This window comes from Lactuca virosa, chromosome 9 (assembly GCF_052849685.1).
Source record: "Lactuca virosa cultivar CGN04683 chromosome 9, Lactuca_virosa_CGN04683_v6, whole genome shotgun sequence".
Taxonomy (NCBI): domain Eukaryota; kingdom Viridiplantae; phylum Streptophyta; class Magnoliopsida; order Asterales; family Asteraceae; genus Lactuca; species Lactuca virosa.
The window spans coordinates 206,754,615-206,781,736 of NC_136434.1; positions in this window are offsets into that span (position 1 = coordinate 206,754,615).

Below are 27,122 nucleotides of genomic sequence, written 5' to 3' on the forward strand. Positions count from 1 at the left end.
TGAAGATTATCAAGAAAAGCCAGCTACTTTTTAGGGGGAGCTTGTTGGGTCAATTAAGAAAAGAAAAGAAAGCTATAAACCAAGGGGGAGATTGTTGGGTCAAAAATATGGTTTATACTTTGCTTTTCTAGGAAAATGTAATTTTATGTCTAGGACCGTAAACAGCTCAGTGTTTACGGACATAAACACATTTACGACCGTAAACCCTGTTTACGGCCCAATGGGTGTTTACGGTCGTAAACCCATTTACGACCGTAAACCCATTCACAGTCCATGTTCACCAAGCCCATGTTTCTTATGTATAAATATAGGTGTAAGGGGCGAGGAGTAGAGGGATGAACGCTAGAGGAGCTTAAGTGTGTGCATTTGAAGGTGTTCTAGAGAGAGAAACTAGAGAGAAAAGAGAGTGTGTGTAAGTGTGTGTGAATCTCATGTAAAGGATCATCATTCTATTCATTAATACATTGAGATTCATATTATTCTTCTTCTCCTTCTCTTCTATTTGATCTGACATCATCCGTTTGATTGGGATTCTGCACTATCAAACGGATCTGATTGATACACAAGCAGATTAGGGATTTACAATTGGTATCAGAGCTTGGATTGTATCACTCATCTTTGTCAGATCTGGAGCCGATTTGATCTTATTTTGGAAAGATTCTTGCGTTTTTGGATAGATCTCTGAAAATTAGGGGAGGTTTGTTCTTCGCGTTTTTCATAAAAACGAGTTTTTGATCGAGTTTTGGAGCAAAAATGGTGAAAAACGTCGTTTTTTTCGCGATCTGATGCTGTGTTTACGGTCTTTGAAGGGTTTACGGTCCGGAGTTTACGGCCGGAAACAGTTTACGGTCGCCGGCATTTACGACCGTAAACGTGTTTACGGTCGGCGGTTTACGGTCGCTGGAGTTTGCGGCCTCGGCTCGGAATTCGGCTCGGTGAACGGCTTGAAGGACGGCTCGGCTCAGCAGCAGCAAGCTTCGCATCAGCGCTTCAATAAAAAGGGAAACGGATTTGGGGGTTGCCGGGGATCGAACCCGGGACCTCTGGTTAATCAACTCAGCGCCTTACCAACTCCTCTAAGCATCCGTGTTGTTCCTTAACTCCCGTCTTTTATTCTTAAAGACTCCCATTCGGTTCCAAACTTTCGCAAATTTAACACTTTTAACCCCAAAAATCAATTTCTTTCATTTTTAAATTTCTTTTTCAACCAAAAATTATAGTTTTTAAATTTTGACTTTTATTTTTGACTTTTTACTTAAAATTTTGACTTTGACTTTAAAGTTTGACCTTTGACTTTTAAATTTTCAAATTTAGCTTTTCGGTTTGACTTTTAAGTTTGACTTTTCAAGTTTGACTTTTTAAATTTGACTTTTGAGGTTGACTTTTGAGTTTTTAGTCAAAGGGCATATTTTTTAAAACAATGAGTTCTTCAAACGTTCCAGTCAATAAAGTTTCATGTTCTCAATCTTGTGAAACTACGATCCGTTTGATCGGGAACAAATTGATTTATTAAAAAGAGAAGTTGAGGACCTGACATATGAAGGATATCAACTCAGGAAAGGACAAAAACCCCTTAAGGCCCAGTTAGAGACAAAAATAAAAGATTTTAAAAGAATTCAGACAGAATACAGTGAAAAATGTGAGCTTTATGATTATGTTAAGAGACAAAATGATGAGTTAATTACCGAGCTTGATACATTGAAAAGACAATTTGAAACTGCAAATTTTGATTTTAGAAAATTTGATGGATCAAGCGAGGTAGTTGCCAACATGATTGATCACTGCATGCAGTTCAAATGAAATCAGTCAAAGGGTTTAGGATTTGAGAGTGTACCTCCTCCTTATAATCATACATATCAGTATCAACCCTTATCCAAGGATGAGATTGCCAATGAACCGTTTATGGTTTATGGCAAGCCATCTGGTTTCGTTTCAGGCGGATTTATTAATGTTGAAAGTACTAACGTTTCTACTTCCCCTGCAGATCAATCCTTAGATCAGTCAAAGCACAAAGTTGAAGGATCTGTTTCTGATAACAAAGCTGAGCCTGAACCTGATGTTTTTGTTTCCAATGAACAACCTTCTGTTTCTGATATTAAAGTTGATGATACATCTTGTGATGCCTTTGATGATTTTGCGTCGGATCATGTTGAGTTAATTTTTTTTGACATATTTGATTATTTGTTTGAAAATACTGATGTTCCTGTTTCTAGCACATCTACTTCATATGCAGGTAAAGTAGCAGAAGATGAGAACAAGGAGAACGCCACTGAACAAACCAACATCTCCTTGAGCTCTGAATCTGTTGCTTCGAACTCAACTGCTTCTGATCAACCTGCTGTTGAGAAATACAGACCACCAATTCCAGCGAAACAGAGTGCCTCCTGCAATTGTGCTTGTGGGAATAATAAGAGACAAGGCAAGGATACGCCACCAGGGGCAGGAAGAAACAACTTCATAGTGAAGAAAAAAACATGTTTTCACTGTGGAACACCTAGACACATTGCCAGAAATTGTCCAAATCACGCATACGTTCCTTACTATGCACAAGGCTGGCAGAACGCGCCAAGAGGGAGATACTTCAAAAGAAACCCCTTAAGGTCACGTTCAGACCATGGTGACTGGAACGCTCAGAAGGCCAAGAATCAAAATCCAAAGGACAAGAAGGGAATGCCGGCCAAGAAGCCCAATCCAAGAGATGCTCCAGTGAAACAAAGACCGGTTAGGTCAAAGTCATCTCAACGGCCGACATCAAGTTCAAAATCAAGTACCGAGCCACCCATCGGATCGAAAAAGAAATGGGTTAAACCCAACTACAAATGGGTTCCAAAGGCTCACTCTCCCAAATCTTCTAACGATTCTAATGTTTCTTCATCTTCTGTTTGTGATAAACAGGATATGTCATGGGAGAGAGTACCGTGCGTTAATGACAAAGGTCGACCTAGTTTCAAAATGGACTGGGTTCCAAAGACCAACTGATCCCGCTCTGTGTCGGAGCAACTATGGAGGCATATAATCATACTTCGGTTTGTTGGTAGTGGCTGTTCCAGGCACATGATAGGAGGCATCTCTCAACTGTACAACACTCAGAACATTGTTTGAGAGTATGTGTCCTTTTCGGGAAGGGAAGAAAAGAAGAGATCACTCATGGGGTTAGTGCTTAACGATATGAAGAATTTTTGGATCTGTTCTGAGATTACGCGTGTTGTTCTCAGACCTTCTGGATGCAAATTCAGTCGGTGAATTACGGTTTGCGTTTTCTTCTCTATACTCCTGAGTTTATCTTACTCTGATTCGCTTCAAAGACAAATTTTTGTTTTAGGATAGTTTAAATTTGCGCATTTACTTTCGTTTCTCTCCTATGCACAAAATTAGGGGGAGAAATAAAAACAAAACAAAAATTAGAAAAGTTTAAAAAAATCCAAAAACATTAGAAAATCAGAAAATCAAAAATATGGTGTTAATGAAATGTGCTTGAGGGAGATGTTTTGGGAAGTGATATAATCATGTGATAACAGGTAATCTGAATCTGTGTAAGGGACTGAATCTGAATTGTCTAGGCTATGTGTTCGATACGCTGGTAGGCACGAGAGATTAAAATGGACTTGACTAGGCATTAATGAACTTAAGGAATTCATAGACTTGACAAATTTTGACCTAGTTAAATCCGTTTAGCCTGACAATACGACGCTCGGATAGGTTGAGCAGGGAGATATATATGGGAATCTACTGGTCATATTAAAGAACTCGTATCTGGAACTGTGGATTAACTTTTCCTCAATGTGCGGATTATGTCCTTAATCCCGATATTGATGGGGTGACTGGTGAATTCCGATAAATTAGGTCTGTAGAAGGTTATATTCTTTCTTTCTATCTGTTAGTCATATGTTGCCTCCTCTGCGTGATCGAAAGATCCGACCTGGAATGTAGCATATGCAACTCTATCTCTCTGCATCTTCTATCTATGCAATTCTTTCTATCTGTTAGCCATATACTGTCTCCTTTGCGTGACTCACAATCCGACCTGGTACACAGTATATGCATCATTCTTTTTCTCAATCCCTCTAAAACTTCAGTTAGTTATATGTTTCACCCTCTGCGAGATTAGAAGAGATCCGAACTGGGTGTATAGCATATGCATTCTAAATCTATCTTCTCTCTTAATAATTGTCTGCTCACCCGATGTAAGGAGTATTCTGGAAGTCCTTGATTACTGGAGCGTATCAGGAAGCGGGAAACATGTTCTGATACAACTAAAACTGAACACTTACAGATTGTCTGTAGATCTCGCTGCTCAATTTAGGTGGACAACAATATCATTGGTCGTCGTCAGCTGAATGGTCCTTAAGGAATATTATCTAGGAACTTAGGATCACATTGTCTTGGCACTTATAGTATGTCCTAATTTTGTCACAATCTCTCGTGTTTAAGTGGACCACAATACCGGCGTTTGACCAGATCTATTCATGAAGGGAGAGGTACTGATAAACGAATAAAGGCTGTTTAAAAACTTTGATCCCAAATCACTCTTAAAGTTAGATATCATTTTATTTTTGTTAAATTTGTTCATAGTTTTCTTCTAATTTAAATATTAGGGGAGAATTAAAAATTAAAAAAAAAAATCAGAAAATTAAAAATCCAAAAATAGTGTTATTTCTGTTTTATTTCTTTTTCAGAAAATATGAAAAATCCAAAAATATTGTGTGCTAAAATTTTCTTTTAGTTTTGTTTTGTCTTGAATAGTCAATTCAGGTGAAGATGAAACTCATGGAAGTTTGTATCGAAGATTTCTGAGCCAAGGCTTCATCCGTGATCATCGAAGAATTCTCATTTGAAGGAGCAAGAAATGAAGATTATTCTTTCGACATTCAATCTTTCAACCCCAGAAGCAAGGTGAAGCTGAAATTGAAGAATATGTGACGGATTGCATTGAAGCCTCCTTAATCAGTCTGCTGCTATCTTGATCCTGCTGAAGTGATCCAGAAGATTTGTTCTCTCTGACGTTCTCTCTGAAGATTCTCAAGCTGAAACGCTATCTTTCAAGAATCAGTACATCAAGCCTCCTCACCCGACGAGCGTTCAACGCCAAATTCTGAAGAAAAGCTCAAGTGCTTAAGATGAACTCATTCATTGAAGATTCATCAAGTTCATCTTGAGGTTGTTTGAAGATAAATGCTGAAGCCAAAGCTCCCAATGAAAATTAACAAGAAAAGCCAGCTACTTTTTAGGGGGAGCTTGTTGGGTCATTTAAGAAAAGAAAAGAAAGCTATAAACCAAGGGGGAGATTGTTGGGTCAAAAATATGGTTTATACTTTGCTTTTCTAGGAAAATGTAATTTTATGTCTAGGACCGTAAACAGCTCAGTGTTTACGGCCGTAAACAGGTTTACGACCGTAAACCCTGTTTACGGCCCAATGGGTGTTTACGACCGTAAACCCAGTTTGCGGCCCAGTCGAGTATATATAGGGGTGAGGGGTGTGAGGAATAGATTGATGAACACATAGACTAGAGGAGCTTAAGTGTGTGCATTTGAAGGTGTTCTAGAGAGAGAGAAAAGAGAGTGTGTGTTAGTGTGTGTGAATCTTGTATCCGGATCTTCATTCATATCAATACATACAAGATTCATCATCTTCTTCTTCTCATTATCTTCTATTTGATCTGACATCATCTGTTTGATTGGGATTCCGCACCATCAAACGGATCTGATTGATACACAAGCAGAAAAGGGACTTACACGACTCAACCGTTGTAGTTTTCCCCGTGAGCAGGTTCGACCTATCTTTGCATAGGTTAGGCCTTCCAGTCTCTTTATAAGTTCAACATGGGAGCTTATTTGACCGAATCAGGTATATAACTCATTAAGTCCCCCTAGTTCATATCGTTATGGGTAATGATTCAAATTAAGACCGTTGCAACCGAACCATAATCTAAATGGATAAGTATGAAGCCGACATAAATGGTGAGAATACAATTCTGTAAACCTATTTTCCATCATTACCCTACTGTACCACAACCGTCACTTATCATCAAATCCATTCCATTTTCTAAATTATGGGGCGACTTCACAGTTTCAACCATTCATTTGACGATTTTCAGTTTTCCTCTCATTACTCCCGTTAATCCTTTCCTTCATGTCTTTCTCTTTGCAATTTGCTATGGAGAAAGACAATCAGGGTGTACTAGATCGATCCTTGCTTCCATCCACAACTTCATTCACTGTCGCAACCCATCACTAATCCTCATTTTGGTGTTTTGTGGGGGTATATCATTAGTTTTTTCGGGCTGGTTTAAGGTTTCTTGGCTTTGATTTCTTTAAAATTGTTCTTGATCACTATGGTTTTCATATCACCTAAATCACTCTAAACGGTTTTCGTAAGATCATCTATTTTGTGATGCATTTCAAAGCTCTACACGTCATTCCTGTTCTTACCCTATTTCGATACTTCTATATAACCATGGTGAGTCACTACTGAATATCCTGTTCCCTTCGGAAAGATAGAATCAACATCTGTGATGGGCTATCCACTTCTATTAAGACATGGAAGCAAGAATACTTTTTTGTGGACGCGTATGCTTTTTCGGGTCGCATACATTTTGCTAATCTTACGGATGGAGAGTCTGAACCTGCCTATGAATTAAAACATATGGAGAAAATTGGTGTTGAATGTTTGTCTGTGAAATACATGAAGTAGTCCGATCTTGGCGAGGGGATGCTTAAAATGGCTGGGTTAGAGAGCGATTGGGGTAGAGAGGAGAAAAAGGATGCTCTCACCCTTCGAGGCAAGGATCCTACCCTCTTGGATTGACTTCATCATAAGAATCTTGTTGTAGCTTAAAAAACATTTGATGGTCTGAGCACCAGATCACTTGGATATTATGGGGGAGGGGGAGCTATTCTCGACTTGAGTCTATCATTGACTCTCCTCTTACTATAGAGGCTGGGAACTCGCTTTCTCGTCCTCCATCCAAAGATAGGATGAAGGTGATCAAGACTGAGCGGCTTAGAAACAAACCTCATGCTTCTTCTTTTAAGCACATCAGCAAGGTTCAGGTTCCACGTAAGATGAAAAAGTCAATTCCCCTTGATGATGTGGAGATAGCTAATTCTGGTTTCAAAAAACTTTATCTTTGGATGCAGTAATAGAGCGTCACGTCAACTCGATGAATGCTTATACTTTCAAGCATCAAAGGAGTCCCATGTCTCAAAAGACTGCCAACATCGCTTCTATCAATCCCACAAATGATCCTTTAGTTATTTACGTGGTTGTTGTGGATATAGATGAGACCCCTATGTTGCATGAGTACCCTGTTCATTTTGATCCTATCTTGACAAATGTTAGTCAAGTTGTTACCGAACATCCTCCTTCTGTTGTTCCTCCTGAGGGTTCAGGATATGTAGCCCTCATCTAATCCGATGCTACCGTGATTTCTATCATTGCTTCTGCCTCTACCGGTGTTTCCAAATCCCCTATCGATGCTGCCAGGCTCGCTTTTCGCCAAAAAATATTTAGTGTCTGACTTGGTTCCAAAAGTTCTCAGCTTGATCAGAAAAAGTTGGCATTAGGTCCGATTGTTCCCATTAACATGAATTCATCTTCAAAGGATAAGACTAGCTCTGAAATTACCGGGCTTATCAATTTGGATTCTTTGGTTTCCCCCGTAATGGAGCCTGTTAAAAATAAAACTTGAGTGATCAAATAGATTCAAACACGTAAAAGAATCAGGAACACAGAATGAAGATCAAATGTGTCGAATGATTATTAATCATAGCCTTAGAAGAGCTCGATAAAGAACTGCTACTGTAAAGGCGTGTAGCCTTAGAAGAGCTCGATAAAGAACTGCTACTGCTACTGGACAGGCCCAACCCGGATACAAAAACGGACTCATAATAAATCCACAATGACGCAACACTTAAGTCCCAACAATCTCCCCCTTTGCGTCAACTGAGGCAGGAGACCTTCACTGTGGAGTCCGCTTCTGAACTTCAAAGAGTTTCAGAATGACGCTGAGCAATGCCTTACAAACCTGGATATACCACATGATCATATCAGAGAAACACTTCTTATCCCCTTTACGATTCCCTTTGCATTTGTCCACAGACTCCAGGATGTACTGCAGACACAAAGTGGTGTAAAGATGCTTATCAGTGAAATAGAAGCAAACTTTGTGAAAATCAGCATCAGTTCGCTCTTTCATTTGAAATACTAAGCACCAACCATCCTTTTGTATCTTCCCCGGCTTCATTTTATCAAAGTCTTCAGGAGCTTCTTTGGGGAGCACTGACGACCTCTTTCGCAAAACAGATGCTATCTCAACGTCTATTTGGCCAATCTCTTGAATGTATGAAATTAACATTCGTTTGAGATGAGCAACAACGGGTTTGTACTTCTGTTCGTCCTTGAGCAGCATGTTGAATAATAGAATCCAATCGTACAGGTTCAGGCAGGGTAGATCAGCAAGTGTAAATTCGCATACATGACTCGTAGAACCTCTAGCAACCTTAAAGTGAGCATTCATGAAGCTATCAGTTTCGATTGGACCTGAAACCTTCACAATAGTTATCTCTTTCGTACTCCAGGTTTCATATTGAGGCTTCATGTGCTTCAAGTAGAATGAGAAGAGCAAATGGTCTGCACCGCTGTCTGTCAGAGGAACGTTCGCAACTTTGACAAAGCTAGGAAACTTAAAGGCTTTCGGTGTTATTGATAGATCAAGCTGCGAATCCTGTGTGTTCTGCAAGTCGAAGGAAACAACAGGCTCTAACCAATATTGGCTTGGAATATCTACAGTCTTGCTCATAATTCGCTCCAAAGTCCACAGTGGAAATACAAGCTTTCGGCTTTCCAAAGTGACTTGAGCTTCTCTTTCAGCTTTATCTTTCTCTTCAGCTTCTCTCACAATTTGATTGTGCTCATCAATTTGAGCTTCACCAGCCTTCCTTCTTTTTAGCTCATGCTCATCAGGCTCTTCTTCTTCACTGTCATTAATGATTCTTTCATTAGTTAGCTTCTCTTTGCCTTTCGAATCCGAAACTACATTATCCTTCGGTTCGTTTTCTGACTTTGGCTTCACAATTGGCTTCACAGTTGTTTTCGAGGTTTCTTTCTTTGACTGTTTCACATTTTCTCCCCCTTGTTTCGGAAGGGAGCTTGACTCTGAAACACCTTCAATTTTGTTCAGCATTGCGAACACCGACCTGACTTTTTCAGCCAGATGCTTCTTAACTGTGATCGTGATAAGAGAGTCACAAGTCTCAATAATTTTTGATAGTAAGCCATTCATATCCACAACACAACTCTTCATTACAGCCTTTTCAGATAAGAGTTCGTTGATCTGCTTCTCAGCATGCTCTAGCTTGATAATTAGAGCCTTCACTTTTCCGTTTTCACTGCGAGCTGATCCATAATTTTGTTCTCCATAGCCATGTCTTCATGAAGCTTGTCTATTTTAAAAGAAATGGAGGAGTTGAACTCTGATTTGTCAGTTTGGATGCCAGTGCGAACTTCCTCAAGTTTATCCTTCTCTGTGCGAAGAGTTGATCCAAGACTGGAAATGATTGCATTCGGCTTCACAATATTTGTTTTAAAGGAGTTATGAAAGATGCTCATGAAGGATCGAGCATCAGTGATTAGTTTATCGACTTTTTCGGTTGTTTCTTTACACACAGAAGCTGATGCCTCAACTGCTTGATTGGTCTTGTCAAGGTTCGTAGAATGTTCATTCGTCAATGTCTCAAAGAACGCCTTGACAGTTTCTTGTGAGTAATCACCACAAGAGGATGTCTTGGTGGATTCAATCAAGGAATCCAACTTTTCAGATAGAGCCTTTAACTGCCCTCGGGTGACTGGAGCTTCGTGATCACTCTCAGTCCTAATGTTGAATGGAATGTATGTGAAACCTCCAAAATCTTCTTCATCTTCACCATAAATGGTATCTGGATCGTTCTGGCGAAGAGGTGAGATGGGTGGTGAGGAATGACCAAAAGTGAAACCTGAAGCACCTGCCCCCACATCAGATGCATTGACAGATACTAGAGGTTCGCTAGTGGTAGTGGTTGTGGTGGTCGTTGAATCTGTGAATAGTGGAGTGGATTGGGCAACGATAAGCTCAGGTTGCGAAACACCCGTAGATACAGGTGGGCAAGGAGCAATAGGAATCGGAGTGGAGATAGCAGAGGTGGGTGAAGGAACGGAGAAATCTTGGAAAAAATATCTGATCGGAATAATGGTAAGTATTTGAAAAGTTACCTCAGGAGTAAAAGTGACTGGCTGCGAGACCTGGGGTTGAGACGTTGCAGCAGTATCATCATGTTCATTGTGAACATCTTCTTGAACTGGAATCTTCGATACTGTGTTGGACTGCGAGTCTTCGTGGTCACTTGGTGTGGGAGTACGTGGTTTGTGAGCCACTCACTTGACCTTCTTCTTTGGGATTTGGGCTGGTTCAGATGGACCAGCTTTTGCACCTCTTTTCTTTCCTCCCTTCTTTGGTTTGTTTGCCTCGTCAAGGACCTTTCGTACTGTTGGATTAGATGTCTAAGCCCATAACTATTATTGGTATGTACTTGACCCGAGAGTAGCATGGTCCATTTGGGTTGCATATCATCAGGACAATTTGTTAGGATGGACTTTTGAGAGAAGGTTATTTATGGTTTATTAATATATTATAAGTTATAATATATTAATATGAAATCATATGTTTTAATTAGTATCGATCAAGAATTAATTTGGAATTAATTTAGTGATCAAAAGAGACTAATTAAATCTATGGGGACTAATTATGATAATTAGTTATATTTATATGTGTTGGGCTTATGATCCACGTTGGACCAAGTTTATGTATGGATACATAAAGAGTTGGGCCACATGAACCATGGATCATAAAACCCATGGGTATGGATTATGGGTTATACCCATGACCCTTGGAATCCTACATATAAATAGGTTACTCTATAGCCAAAATCACCACTTCTTTTCTTAGAGAAATATGGAGGTGTTTTGGTGCATGGAATTCTCTCTCAAGAGCCACCTTTGTCCTAGGTGTGTTGTGATTCCATTTGAGGCATTTCATACTATTGGTGCTAAGCTCTTAAGGCCAAATACATCAAGACTTCAAGCCACATAAAAGGTATGTTTCCCTAACTAGTATATTATATGGTTTATGTCAAATGCATGCTAGGTATAGGTTTAATGCCTTGGAAACCATTTGCATGTATAATAGAGAAAACATAGATCCAAGGTATTTAGGGTTGTATGTGCACCATAGGATGTTGTAGTATACTAAAACCCAACAGTGGTATCAGAGCCATGGGTTGTTTTCTGTTATATTGATGCAAATGTTTTTTTTCAAGTTGAAGGAAAAAAAAGAAAAAAAACATGAAGTTTGTCAAATTTTATGATAATTACTTGATTTTATGAAAACTAATTATTTATAAAATTTGAGTCACTTTACTACAAGAGTTGAATTAGGTCAATTTATTAAAACATAGAATGATATGATTATTTTATTTGTTTTAAAAGTTTGATCTAAATGTTTTAAGGAGTTATAAATTTTGTCATAAAATTTTGGAGCTCAAAAGTTTTTTTTAAAGTTGTGATCTTAAGGGTTTTTGAAACTTCCATAAGTTATGGATATAAAAGTTTTTTTTTTTAAAAAAAAATTTGATTCAAAGTTTTTATGGAGTTACAAAATTTGATGTTAATGTTTTAAAGAATTTCATAACTTGTTCTTAAGTTATGGAACATGGAAAGTTTCATCATAAAACACCATTAGTTCCATAAGTTATGGAATCCAAAGGTTTTCAAGAATTACAAAAGTTGCCCTCAAGTTTTGGAATTTGAGAAAAGTTTTTTATGAAAAAAAGAATTGAATTCTAAAACTCTTGGGTTCATAACTTAAACAATTAATTAAATGGTTTTAATTTTGAGTTTAATAATTGGAATTATGATGTTTGTTGAATAGTTCAAATTAACTCTTATGGACTTTATTAATAGTTAATTAAAGCGTTTAATTAAAAGAGTATTATTAATCCATCAATATATGGTTTGAGTTTAATTAAATTAAAAGTCTAGTTTAATTAATAGATTAAACCACCAAGTATTTTAAATGTCTAAAATACACCCTTATACTATTATAATATTAAAAGTTTAATATATTATATGTATAAGAGCAAGTCGTCTTACCATTAGTAGGCCTCATTCACGAAGCCGGTCTATAAGGGGGGTATAAGGTTACTGCCTATAAAATGGCAGTTTAATGGGTGTCCTCTCACTCACCGCTTCCTTGACCGGTGGAGGGTCGTTAGCCGAACAGGTAGGACAAGGACTATAATTCTCCCTTCATTATAAGTATAATGATAAATACTAAGTAACTAAACACTTATAAATTCCCAATCTTAGTTACTTAGGAAAATGTGAATAAGGTGCTAATCCATGAAATTACACTTTGCACTTTGTTTAAGCTGTTAGTGGAGCGTGTGTGGTTAACCGACACACTAACCTGGACTTAACAAGGTAAGCAAAGGGTAACTTAATGTTTATCATAGTATCGTTGGAGCGTGTGTGGTTAACCGGCACATCGATTGAGGGGTAAATATTAAGGGTACCAAGTATATTTGCATGGTTACTTCACACCTTGTTTTGTGATCCTCGGCATCCCAGTCACAAAACCTGAAGGGCACACTCGAGATTGAAACATGCCATTGAAAAGTTCAATGAATCTCAAAAGAATCTAGGAGTTTCAAAACTAATTAAAACCTAATAATACATTTCGTTTATCTTGGTGGAAATTGGTGAATCGTCATTCACCTACCTTCAAATATTTTATAGCTTGGATTACGGCATCCCTCTTCCAAGTTATAAAATAGTTTGTTGGGTCCTAGCCTTAATATATCATATTGGGTGTTATATTAAGGACTTAAATCAACTTTACGTGAATTTCTCCCATTGTTGATGTCTGGTTTAGACAACAATGATCTTCCCAAACCAAGCTTTCCTAATGAATATGACTTCCCGAGTTTGGCTCATGGAAGTGATACTTCTCTTCCTCCACCTCCTCCAATTATGGTGATAAATAAAAGTGTTTATTTATATTCATAGGGTTTGATACCATATTTGATTCATTTATTCTTGTGTTTCACTTTTCATGTTTTGACTTCCAGAATAACTAAGTCGCTCTTCCTGAATGATTAAGTTATTCAAACCATCCACAGTCGGTCATATGTTGGAAGTAGATATGAATCAAGACTGTCATGGGTTGGTTTGTAGAGGTCCAAGTTGGTGGACAAAGTGGTGCTACAACACTCATGAGTGCTCATAAGTTCTGAGTATTGGATTCAACCCGCGCTCATTTGAATCACTTCATGGATTTTATCACGAGTGATCATGAGACGATAATATCTTATATTCTTCAAACCTAGAGATATGAGCTGTTACTATGAGTTGGTTGTACATTGATTGCACGAAAACGCATTCGGTAACTCGATGTTATAAAACGTGCCTTTGTGTATGATTCAACAAGTAGTAGAACAAGCCATATGAGTCGAAGTTTATCCATTCCTTTTACCTTCAGGATAAAAGCGATATCTGTGGGCCCCTCGATGATTTAAAGATGATACATGTGAGTGCTTGGCCAAGCCAGGACTGATTTGATTTGTTAAATCAGTCAGTCATCATGAATCGAAAATCGGGAAACAACAAATGGACAGAGAGAATGATTGATAATCCATGTCTCAGTCCATATGATATCTAGAATGGAGGAATATATGATCCCTTATCTAATGGACAAGTCATTGACAAAGGTCAGAGTTCATCGACAAGGTCAGAGTTCGACAGAAGCTTTTGAGAGCTACGATTGCTGATCGGTTCCTGAAGTCATACGCAATAATAGTTTTAGACTTATACAAGTGGGAGACTGTTGGATTAATGTCTAAGTCCATAACTATAATTGGTAAGACTTGACCCGACCCGACATGGTCCATTTGGGTTGCATGGCATCATGCATTTGGATAGACTATAATGAGAGAAATAACACTTAAGGTTGGTTAATATATTATAAGTTCTAATATATTAATAAGGTTATTTAATTAGTATTGATCAAGAATTAATTTGGAATTAATTAAGTGATCAAAAGGAGACTAATTAAATATAAGGGTTGATTGTGTAAATCATTCATTCTTATATATGTGGGCTTGTGATCCAAGATTCCTTATGTTGGACTAAGTCCATGGGGTGACCCATGGATACTCCATGGAGGTTAAAAATCCATGGAGCATAAGGAATGGGTAAAGTTATGAGTTACATTGTGTAACCCTAATAGCCACCATATAAAAGAATCCCATGGCTCAAGAAATCGTGGACTAATGTGTGAATATGAGGGCTAGACGATTTCAAGTAGTGTTCCATTTCTCTCAAGTCATTCCATGTGCATTTGGTGTTGTGTGAACCATTTGAGGTGTCACGCTTGGGGCACTAGGCACTCAAGCTTCATGGAGACAAGCTACATCAAACAAAGGTATGTATTCTATCCATTTGATTACCCAAGTATCAAGTATTGTATGCTAGATAGGGTAATACCTTGGAAAGTTCATAATTGCATGTATAATAGAGAAAACATAGATCCAAGGTATTTAGGGTTGCATGTACACTTAGGAGTGTTAGAATGCTCAAAACCCATCAGTGGTATCAAAGCCAAGGCTTGTTTTCTTGTTATACTTGCAAAATTAGCTGAAAAATCGAATTGTATTAGTTTAAAAGTTATGCTAATTACTTGAAAAAAATTTGATGTGAATTATCTTTGTTCATATGAGTTTATTAGATTAATAGAAAAGTTAATTGATTATGTGTTTTCAATCCATTTTAATCTAAGAGTTGATTCTAAAATGTGTTTTTGTAACTTATCCTCAAGTTATATGAAAAGTCACATTTAAGTTTCATAAAACTCATAAAAAGTTGGCAATGGTTACAAAAATGAAGAGTCTTGTCCTCATTAAATGGTTTTATGACTCCATAACTTGTCCTCAAGTTATGGAGGTTCAAGAGTCACTTCATTAAATGATAAAATGTGTAACCTTAATTAGTTCCATAAGTTACAAAAATAAAGAAAAGTTACATTCTTTTATTAGTTTAAAGTCTTCCATAACTTGTCCTCAAGTTATGGAACTTGAAGGGTTTTTTTTAATTAAAACTACTTTAAACACATAAGTTATGGAATTATTTAGTTTTGAATATTTTCAAAACTTGCCCTCAAGTTTTGGAATTTGTAAAGTTTTCCCCATGAATACTTTAATTCCAAGTTAGCCCTTAGAATTTTAAAAGTTAAAATTCAACCATTATACTTTATAGTATTATAAGTTAATAATAAATATATGTATAAGAGCAAGTCAGTCTTACCGTTAGTAGGCCTCATTCACGAAGCCGGTCTATAAGGGGGGTATAAGGTTACTGCCTATAAAATGACAGTTTAATGGGTGTCCACTCTCACCCACCGCTTCCTTGACTGGTGGAGGGTCGTTAGCCGAACGGGTAGGACAAGGACTATAATTCTCCCTTCATTAAAAGTATTAAAGATAAATACTAAGTAACTAAACACTTATAAATTCCCAATCTTAGTTACTTAGGAAAATGTGAATAAGGTGCTAATCCATGAAGTTACACTTTGCACTTTGTTTAAACCGTTAGTGGAGCGTGTGTGGTTAACCGGCACACTAACCTGGATTTAACAAAGTAGGCAAAGGGTAACTTAATATTTATCATAGTATCGGTGGAGCTCGTGTGGTTAACCGGCACATCGATTGAGGGGTAAATATTAAGGGTACCAAGTATATTTGCATGGTTACTTCACACCTTGTTTTGTGATCCTCGGCATCCCAGTCACAAAACCTGAAGGGCACACTCGAGATTGAAACATGCCATTGAAAAGTTCAATGAATCTCAAAAGATCTAGGAGTTTCAAATCCAATTAAAAACCTAATTACATTATTTTGTTTTTCATGGTGGAAATTGGTAAATCGTCATTTACCTACCTTCAACTATTTCATAACTCGGATTACGACATCCCTCTTCCAGTTATAAATAGGTTGTTGGATCCTAGCCTTAATATTTCATATTGGGTGTTATATTAAGGACTTTAGATCAACTATCTTGAATATCTCCCAAAAGATGTCTAGTTCAGACATCTCTGATCTTCCCAAATCTCTTGGAACTTTACTTCCTCCACCTCCTCCAATTATTCTCCCTAACCCACAAGTTCAAGGTCACTCAAGCCTGAATGGCAAGCAAGGTCTATGTGTGATCACATCTTAGAGATGAAGTCACATATTGCCAAGCTGGGAGAGTTGGGTGTCAAAGTCTTGGGAAAGTTGGATGTTCAATCACTTTCTAAGTCACATAGTGAGTTCCTTTGGGACTACTATGAAACAGACTATGACATGAACCTTAATGATCATATCTATTTGCTTGGTGCTGCTGAATCAGTAATGATTTGGAACGATAGTAAAGCAAATTTGATTAGAAGATCAACTTCCCAAAAACTTTATGGACAGTGACAATGGTGACACTGGAAATCCAGAAAAAGCATTCTCTTCCCAATGGAAAGGGATTGGCCATAGTCAACCCGGTTGACCAAATGGTAAGGAGAAAGGCTAAGTCTGAGATAGTCCCATTACCAAAGGGTCCATATGTTTATTTTGCCAAAGGAAGGGGCGTTGATTGCAAAGCAGCCAAGTTTACCTAAGGATGTTAAAGTCAATACCTTCTTATTGGCAATATCCCTTAACAATGAGTCGTGCCTTGTTTCTTATCATATTTCCCTCTTTGTGCAGCTTGTTACGAAACACCCATTTTAGTCCAACAACGGATGCATCCTTTGGAGTGGGAATAAGTCTCCAGACCTTTTTTCGTTCGAATTCATTGAGCTCCTCCTGCATTGCTTGCACCCAATCAGAGTGATCAAGAGCAATTTGAACATTTTTAGGTTCAATTTTGGAGATAAATGAGTTGAACATGCAATATTCCACTTTTGAGAATAATGCACTACACTTCGCTTTTTGTTGTATTCTCGTGAGGACTCCTGAATACGAATCTCCTATTACTTGAGTTTTTGGATGATCTCTTGTCCATTTGGTTAATGGAGGGTAATTAGGATCATATGTTGGATCCAATTCAACATTCACTTCTTCAAACTCTGACTGCCCATCCGAATCATCATTCGCATTTTCATTCTCCCCTCGAATGATGTATGTTCTACTTCTTCATTTAGAGTAGGATTCTCCCCCTGGAGATAACTTTAGTGGGTCACTTCAGGAGTTGAATGCTCCCCCTGCAAAGGTGTATTAGGTGTGGAGGTTGATGTAGAACTCTCTCCCTGCAGTGTAGCATTTGCACCTTGTGATTGAGACGGAATTTCAGAGTCTTTCGGAGTGGGGTGCTTGTGTTCCATATCTTTTGCAGGGTCATCAATGAATTTCTTCAGTTCGTCTTCCTTGTTGTCTGCTACTTTGGATTCTGAGGAGATGACCTTTTCTGGCTCGTCGAATAAGTTCATGAACTCCTCGTAGAGATTGGAGAGTGGAATTGTAACTGGATTCGGCTTGGGAAAGATCTCCTTTGATTGACTGTCATTCTTCTAATACTTCTTCAAATAGTTGTCATAAAATGTGACATTGTATGTTTCTTCTATCTTTTTCGACTTGTTGTTGAGAACCCTATATGCCTTAGAAGTCATAGAATACCCCAAAAAAAATACCTTTGTCAGCCTCCACATCGAATTTTTTCCTTTGCTCCTTAGAATTGAAGATAAAACACCTGGAACCAAGCACATGGAAAAATGTGACATTAGGTTTTCTATTATTTAATATCTCATATGGAGTGACAGAGAATCGCTTATTGAGGATTGATCAATTTTGGGTAAATCAGGTTGCTCCAATTGCATCCGCCCATAAGTAAAGCGGCAGATTCGCGAATGACAACATGGTTCTCGTACCTTCGCACAACGAGCGGTTTCGTCCTTTAACGACCCCGTTTTGTTGAGGAGTATAAGGATTCGAAAAGTTGTGAGTTACTCCTTTCTCAGTCAGAAATTCTTCAAACGCTTGGTTTTTGAATTCTAAGTCGTTGTCACTGTGAATGTTATGAACCAACTTTCGTAGTTGTATCTCAATCTGCTTTATGAAATCCTTGAGCTTAGGAGTGGCTTCCAATTTCTGCTTAAGAAAATGCACCTAGGTAAATCTAGAAAAATCATCAACAATTACAAGTATATATTTGTTACCACCAATGCTTTCAATTGCCGAAGGATTACAAACGTCTATATGCAAAAGTTCAAGTGGTTCTATGACTTTCGTATTCATAATTGTTGGATGACTCTTCCTGCTCTGCTTCCCCATTTCGCAGGCTGCACAAAGATGATTTTTTATCAAACTTTAAGAGAGGTAGAACTCACACATGATCACCAAAAACAAGTTTATCGATGTCTTTGAAATTGAGGTGCGAGAGTCTTCGGTGCCACATCCAACTATCATCTGTAGAAGCTTTCGTAAGTAGGCAGATGGAAGACTTCCCTTTGATGGGGTTCAGATTGAGTTGATACATCTCGCCTTTGCGTTTTGACTTTAGGAGCACTGTTTTGGTCTCCTTTTCGATAATCTCAGATGCTCATCGTCAAATGAAACTTTCAATCCCGTTCCAACAACCAACTTCGAAATACTTATAAGGTTGTGTTGTAAGCCTTCTACGTATGCGACCTTGCGAATTGAAAATTCTTCATTTTTAATCATCCCATAACCCTTGATTTCTCCAAGTGAATTGTTGCCATACTTCACTCTTCCTCCATCCTTTAGTGACCTGAACTCTCACAGTTCTTCCTTCCTTCCTTTCATGTGACGCGAGCAGCCACTATCTATATACGATTCTGAGTCAAACTGCTCGTCCCGAATCACCTAAAAGAGATTTAGGAACGCAAATTTGTTTGGGGTCCACGTGAGGCTTTCATAGAAACAGGAAAAGTAATAGCAAGATGAACTAAATAAGATCGTCTATTCAAGGTGGTGCTATCTTTCTTTTTAATTTGAAAAACAGTGATCCTATTGTCTTTTAAGTTCTTATCCTTTGTGGATATTTTCCTTTGCTTATTTTGGATCTGTTGCTTGACCACTTTCTTCTCAATGTTATTTTCGGACCTCTTAAATGGAATTTAAGGTTCTAAAACTATCTTTCCTTTGCCTTTAACATCTTTCGATGTTTTGGCTGAATGTGAAGCATTCGTGTTTGGACAGAAGTGAGACTTTGTTTTCTCCATAGGTTTCGCATGATTTGAAGAAGATTGTTTTTGAAAAACATTTTGTTTCGAAACCTGTGGAGACTGAGATTGAGTTCGTGGAAAACTATTAGGGTTCGCATGTGAATAGATTTTCGCATTTGGATTGGATGATTTTTCTTGATAAACGAAGTTGGGATTTTTGGATCTCCACAAATGCTTTCTTTCCTATAGATTTTTGTTATATCTCGCATTTCTTTGATGTTTTTGAGCTGCGAATTGCTCAGAGGATTTATGAATATTTGCCCTAGATCTTGGCTTTCTGATGGGAGTTTTGGTTTGTATCGTTGATGTATGACTCGTAACTTTCTTGGTTCCACTTGGACTCCCCTTTTCGTAGCTCGAGTTGACTTTGTTCAGCGGTTTTGCTACGTATATGCTCTTCGTTTTCCAACAGGTCATTTCAGAGAGACCTTTGGTTTCTTTTGCATTGTCGATTGGAGCTGACCAGAAAAATTCATCACAACCATCTTTATTGTCGTTTTCGACCATGGACGTTAGTTCTACTGTCTGATTTTTATTCAGTCCCTTGGTTGCGAAAACTTGATTGGGAATAGTTTGAACTTTTGGAAAAACAGTTGCTTTTTCTCTTACAACTATTTATTTAACTTCAGAAAAACATGCAAATTCAACTAAATTTTCAGAAATTAAGACTTTCGCAGGTTCAAGTTCACTTTTAACAAATTCAGAGCAATCAACCTCATCCTTCACAGAGATTTCACTAATATCACTATCATCGTCGAATTCAGATGTATTTTCAACATTAAGTTTGTTTTCTGAACTCAACTTATTTAACACCCAGAATCAGAAAGACCAAGAAAGGAAAGAAAAGCCCTAAGTCGAAAGAGTCAACTCGTCGAGTCCAAGGAAGAACTCGGCGAGTCGGAGCGGGCTCCGTGTGGAAGATTAAGTGACCGACTCGACGAGTCGGCTAGTGGACTCGGCGAGTCTGGTCTGGGTTGGGAAACCCTAATTCCGGGACTTGGTACCCTATTTAAGCATCTCATTCTCTTCCCTAGGGTTCATTTGCGGCCCCTATAGTCCAGAACTCAAAACCCTAGCCTCCATTGGTGAGTTTGAGTGATTCCTTCTTGATTTTGAGTGTTTTGGTGTATTCTTGGAAGTGTAGAAGAAAAGGAAAGAGAGAAGGTGCAAAGGAGAAGAAGGAGATCCATAAGCTAGTTTCCATTTGCTACTTCATCCGGTAATAAAGCCTCTACCTTGTTCATTTTCCTAGTAGATCTTCATATATGCTTGTTTTGCCACTTTTGGGACATTTCAAGGTCCAAACTCGAGATTGGAGCTCCCTTAGGGTAGTGAGCTATAGATCTGGACATCATTGAGCCCCAGGAGCTCAAGGTAGCTACCTTTATGCAAAGCAAGGCCTTGTTCCAAGCCCTAGGTTCCCATTTCTAGATTATTTTGGTGTTTTAGCTTCATACCTCTATGCATGTACGTAAAGTTGGCAACTTTACGTGTTATATCGGCCCTAGAAGCCCAGATCTATGAATTGGATGCACTGGAATCGATTAGAATCAACTGTTTAGTGAGGACATACATAGGACTCGATGAGTTGTTCTTGGACTCGGCGAGTCGGAGCGCAACTCCCGATTTCTCCGATTTTAGAGTTGCAAGTTGAATCAGTGAGTGGAAGAGGACTCAGTGAGTTAGAACAATGATCTGGAAGTAGACGGACTCGGCGATTCTACGTCCCGACTCGGCGAGTCGAGTCGCGAGTTAGAGAAGTGTGAGTCCGGGAACTCGGTGAGTTCATAGTAGGACTTGGCGAGTAGAGTCAACCAGGAAGTTGACTTTGACCAGGAAGTTGACTTTGACCAGGGGTAAAATAGTCATTTTACCCTGAAAATAGTTATCAGTATCTGATTTAGTGTTTATGAGATTGTAGCCGGGGAGTTCCGGAGCAGCAGTCAGCCAGTTTCAGATTTAGCATCTCAGCAGCCAGCGTTACGAGGTGAGTTTCCTTCCAGTAGGAACGAGTCTACGGCCACAATGCCGGCCCGTTTAGTTAGCAGTAGTTCCGGACTTCGATCTGATGCAGTAGTTCAATGTGCTTGATGTCTTTGTGATTCAAGCCTGTCTTTGTGTTATGTGTTCCGGGCTTCGGTCCGATGCAATATGCAGTATCTGTGTTTATGCTAGTAGTTATGATTATGCTATGCTATGTTCAGTCAGTTCCGGACTTCAGTCCGATGCAGAGGGCAAGGCCCTGGTTAGTTCCGGACTTCGGTCCGATGCAGTTTCCGGACTTCGGTCCGATGCAGTTTCAGATTTAGCATCTCAGCAGCCAGCGTTATGAGGTGAGTTTCCTTCCAGTAGGAACGAGTCTACGGCCACAATGCCGGCCCGTTTAGTTAGCAGTAGTTCCGGACTTCGATCTGATGCAGTAGTTCAGTGTGCTTGATGTCTTTGTGATTCAAGCATGTCTTTGTGTTATGTGTTCCGGGCTTCGGTCCGATGCAATATGCAGTATCTGTGTTTATGCTAGTAGTTATGATTATGCTATGCTATGTTCAGTCAGTTCCGGACTTCAGTCCGATGCAGAGGGCAAGGCCCTGGTTAGTTCCGGACTTCGGTCCGATGCAGTTTCCGGACTTCGGTCCGATGCAGAGGGCAAGGCCCTGGTTTGTTCCGGACTTTGGTCCGATGCAGTTTCCGGACTTCGGTCCGATGCAGAGGGCAAGGCCCTGGTTAGTCCCGGACTTCGGTCCGATGCAGTTTCCGGACTTCGGTCCGATGCAGTGGGCAAGGCCCAGTAGTTACTTTATATGTTATTGTATGGTATGTGTAGTTTGGGGGAGCTCACTAAGCTTTGTGCTTACAGTTTCAGTTTTTGGTTTCAGGTACTTCCGCTAGTGAGGGGAAGAGCTCGGGATGATGGCATGGCATCAGTTGATATGTTTTGACATCAGTTGATTTGATAAACTTATTATGACATTTTGAGACGCATGATCCATGGATTTATCTTTTAATATTTGATATTATGGTTTAGTAAAGTTTTCAAACGAGAATTTTTGGGTTGTATTTTTGGGATGTTACAACTTAGTGTTTAATGAGTCAAACTTCTGCACAATATTAGATTTGATTTTCTCTTTGTCATTTTCATCCAAAAGTTGTTTCAACATATTTCTATGATCTTTGGACTTTATGAAAGATTTAATTTTGTCCAGTCCTATTCTGTGGGCATCTGAGACTTCGTCAGATGAGACGATGGATTCGCACCTGTAACAATCTGCGTCGATTTCGTCCTCTTTCAATTCAAGAAAGGGCAAAATCATCTTATAAATTTTCTTTCCAATTTCACAATCAAGATGTAACTGGGTAATATTAAAATAAAGTATTTTAGCAATCAAACAAAAACGTTTCACTGTTTTAAAAGACCCAAATTATATCTTTGCAAATAAATCAACTCATCCCTAGACCTAGACAAATCAGACTCCAACTTTTTAATCCACACGTGCCTCTCTTCACTTTTGTTCGAAACCCTGCCGAGTTGATTGGTTAAGTTAGAATTATTCAAAAGGGTTCTTTTTAAACTTTCACTGAAACTAGATACCGTATATTTTAGATCATCTAATTCATTTAGATATTGAGACACAAGAATATTTATAGATTTAAGAATGGTGTGTACCTTGTTTATCACCTTCTCGCATTTACTGATCTGCTCACGGACGGGTTTCATAGCGAACCAGCTGTCGAAGACACGACCGCCATCAGTAGCGTATCCTCTAAGCTCTGAACCTTCATTAGTCACCATAAAGCACCTTCCACCAAACTGTGAATCATCAAATTTCGCCACACTTCGACTCTGCCAAACTCATCATCCTGTTCCTGCACAATTACAATAGGTTTATCATCATCAGCACTCTTCTTCTTCTTAACTTCCTCCAACTTTCTAAGGAAATAAGCCTCATCATCCTCCTTTTCCTTATTCTCATTCATTCTCCGTAGTATGCACTCCTTTGCTAGATGATTTTTTCCATGACAATAATTACAGTCATAGCCGGAGTCACCTACAAGCTTCTTCTCCTTCTTTGTTTCTTCATTTTGAGAGTTGTTCGCACTCTCATCCTTTACCTTCACAGAACTATAACTCCCCCTGCCAGTTTTGGTTTTTGTTGCGACTGAAATTCTTCTTTGCGAACCTCTTTGGGTTGGACACCATCAAACCATAATCTTCTTTAGAGAGTTCACAATTGGAGAGATCAGACTCTGAACCATCATCAACAACCTTCTTTCCCTTTGCCACAAGCGCTAAAGAACCCATTCTAGAAACAACCTTTCCTTCACTTCTCACTTCGTCTTCATGTGACCTCAGAATTCCAACGAGCTTTGCTAAGGAGTAATTTTTGAACTGATCGTGTGCTTTAACTGTCGACACCACAACTTTCCACTCATACCTTAGCCTTTTCATAAACGTTACCTTCTGCTCAATCAGTTCACGTTTTATCTTGTGCTTCACCATCCTGCTCAATAGATGGTTGTAGAAGTTGAATGTTCGGTCCAGCTTCTCCTCAGGCTTCTAAACAAAAGCTCCAAACTCCGAAAGTAATAGCGCCTGGATGGAATGTTCAAGATCAGCATAACTTGAGTGTAATTCTCTAAGCCTCTCCCATATTTCTTTTGTAGTTTCGCAGGAGATTACTAAGCAAAACGTGTCGTCTGGCAAAGCAAATCGAATAATCCTCATGGCCTTGACATTGCTAATTAGCTTGTCTTTTTCATCTTTGGGAATATCATCAGCTTCAAGAAGAAGATCGTTGTACTCTGCTTGAGTCTTGATAACTCTTTTTGTACCTGTGTGAGCAAACGTCTCCTTGGTTATTGCATCCCATATCAGTGAACCATTGTCTTCAAGCCCTAGCACATAATCTTCAAAGTGCAGTGCCCACACTTCATAATCGTTTGGAAATAGAATAGGGATCCTTGTTGTAGATCTAATACTGCTTGAGAGATTGATTAAGTTAACAGAAGAATCGTCAGGCTGCATGTTGTTGATTTGATAAAAACCTATAAGAACCATATGTGTAAACCTAAAATCGAGTTTAGGGTAAAATAAAGATCAAGATTCAATGTCTATAATCGATGAAGTCGAAGAAGATGGCAGATTCCAGATCCTATTAAAGCGGAAACCCTAATAGCTCTTTTAACAGAAGAGATGCATATGGATTTCACAGTCTCCTGCTCTGATACTAATTGTTAAAAATAAAACTTGAGTGATCGAATAGATTCAAACAGGTAAAAGATTCAAGAACACATAATGAAGATCAAATGTGTCGAATGATTATTAATCACAGTCTTAGAAGAGCTTGATAAAGAACTGCTACTGTAAAGGCGTGTAGGGTTTACAAAAGTGATGATTACAAGATACGGTGCATGTATGTACATTAAATAGTAAACCCTAATAATAATTAACGGGTGGACAGGCCCAAACCAGATACAAAAGCGGACTCATAATAAATCCACAATGACGCAACACTTAAGTCCCAATAGAGCCTGCTACTCAAACTTCTACTAGTGTTGCTCTTGTTAAAGCTCCTACGCCTACTGAAGGTCTATCTCAAAGAATAAGTATAACTTCTTACTTTATTTCCTCCTTTTTAAATATATTCTGTCTTGCTTGTTCTTATGTTGACTTCAATGCATAAGTAATCCCTTACAAGAACAAAGCCCACGCAACCGACCCTGATGTCTTATGTAGCTTCTCTTCCTGCTTTCTTTCATCCATTTACAACTACTCTATTTAATTCGAACAATACTGGCTTAGGCAAGATGAATGATGAAGAAGGTATTGAAAAAAGATCTCTTTCAAATTTTGGAAGGTATTCGTTGGAAAGCTCATGCTAGTCAAAATTCTATATTTTATCAATTATTGGCTGAGCAGAACTCCCTTGATCTATGATGGCTCTTAAAAAGGGAATTCCCACCTTTTTTGTAAACTATTGAGTTCCAAAAACATTGGAACTATGAGTGCTTCCCTTTAACATGCATCTATCTAATTGGATCTCCATGAAGCCCTTATGGAAATAAAGGATATGTTCTCCAAGGAATTGGCTGGTCACACCCTTCGATACTTAAATCCTGACACTGAAGAAGTTGTGTTAGAACATTTCTCTGATGTCATCAGTTATGCCTACTCTCTTCTGAAGCTACTTGATGCCAAGGGTGTTGATGTGGGGTCTTTGAAGAAGCATCATGACATTCTTCATCAAGGTGATGGAGTTCAATGTGGTAGCTCTTCTAAATAGTAGATACTTTTCTTGCTACCATATTACATCCTTGTTTTGTCATATTTTACTATATTTGTACACCTTAGAGTAGGTGCTTTTGACGCTAGTTGTAATGGTAATGCTTGACTATGTATTTTGTTTTGGTATCTTCAGCTGATCATGTATGTTTGTTTCTGTTGATTTTGAGTAGTTGTGTTCATGTATTTGCTTTTCTTGGTAGAGATTTGACTTGATCATACAACGCCTTGAGTCCGAACTTGATTGTCCTTCGTCATATGACCTCCTTACTTTTACATAACTCTATGCCATAGCCACTGACTTATGTTTGCATTATGAATTTTCATTCTATTGTAGCTCCAACTTGGCTATATCTTCAAACCAAACCATAACTTTAACTCACAGACCATCATATTGTCTCCTTATTTCTTATTGGAGTTGATTTACTCTGTTGAGTCCAATGGCTAAATCTTATCGACATTCTTTTCTTAAACTATGATGATTATATGTAATGACTTATCGAGTCAAACCATGGTTGTGAGTCGATGGTGACATACCTAACCAAATCATGGCGGAAAACCATGGCTAAGAGGCGATGGTGACTCTGTTATGCCGAACCATGGTAAAGAACCATGGAGGCTATTTAGTCGAACCATGGGCATGAGCCGATGGTGACTCTTTATGCTGAACCATGGTAGCTATTGGGTCGAACCATAGCCATGAGTCAATGATGACTCTTTTATGCCGAGACATGGCAACAAAACATGGTGGATATTAGGTCGAACCACGACTATGAGTCGATGTTGACTATCTATGCCGAACCATGGTGGCTATTAGATCGAACCATGGCTAGGAGCCGATGGTGACTCTCTATGTCGAATCATGGTGATGAACCATGAAGGCTATTAGGTCGAACCCTGGCCATGAGCCGATGGTAACTCTTTTGTGATGAACCATGGAAACGAACCATGGAGGCTATTAGGTTAAACCATGGACATGAGCTGATGCTGACTCTCTATGTCGAACCACGGTGGTTATTGGGTCAAACCATGGCCATTAGCTAATGGTAACTCTCTATGTCGAACCATGGGGGTTATTGGGTCGAACCATGGTCATGAGCCGATGACGACTCTCTATATCGAACCAAGGTGATGAAACATGGTGGCTATTGGGTCGAACCATGGTCATGAGCTGATGGTGACTTTTTTATGTAAAACCATTGTGACGAAACATGGTGGATATTAGGTCGAACCACGACTATGAGCTGATGGTGACTATCTATGTCGAACCATGGTGGCCATTAGGTTTAACCACAACTATGAGTCGATGATGACCTATTGTGTTTGGGAGACAAATTAAAGATAAATACAACTTTTTTAAAACCAAAATTTTGAATTCATTGATCGGTAAAAATTTAATCCCTTATTCTTACAATCCTAATTGAACAAAGGATTTCAAAAAACTACATTCACTGTTTTTACTCAGATCAGGTTCTGGTGTACAGAACGCCCTTCTTAGAAATGAAAAAGTCATTGATTATGCATGTTTCAGGTTCTTAGGAGCCAA